The sequence below is a fragment of the Gavialis gangeticus genome, unplaced genomic scaffold (genome assembly GCF_001723915.1).
Source record: "Gavialis gangeticus isolate Ggan-Ray unplaced genomic scaffold, GavGan_comp1, whole genome shotgun sequence".
Classification (NCBI taxonomy): domain Eukaryota; kingdom Metazoa; phylum Chordata; order Crocodylia; family Gavialidae; genus Gavialis; species Gavialis gangeticus.
Window position 1 is genome coordinate 7,179,688 of NW_017728994.1, and position 328 is coordinate 7,180,015.

Sequence of the window (328 nt, forward strand, 5' to 3'; positions counted from 1 at the left end):
GGAAGGAGGAAGTCGATGTCATCTTCTTGGACTTCCAGAAGGCCTTCGACACAGTGTCCCACCCAATTCTGGTGGGCAAGCTGAGGGACTGTGGCATTGACAAATGCACGGTCACATGGGTGGCAAACTGTCTCCAGGGGCGAACCCAGAAGGTGGTGGTGGACGGGTCAATGTCGACCTTGGGAGGGTGTGGGCAGCGGAGTCCCCCAGGGCTTGGGCCAGTGCTGTTCAACATCTTCATTAGCGACCTGGACGAGGGTGTGGAGTGCACCCTGTTCAAGTTCACTGATGACACCAAGCTGTGGGGTAAAGTGAATACACCGGCAGG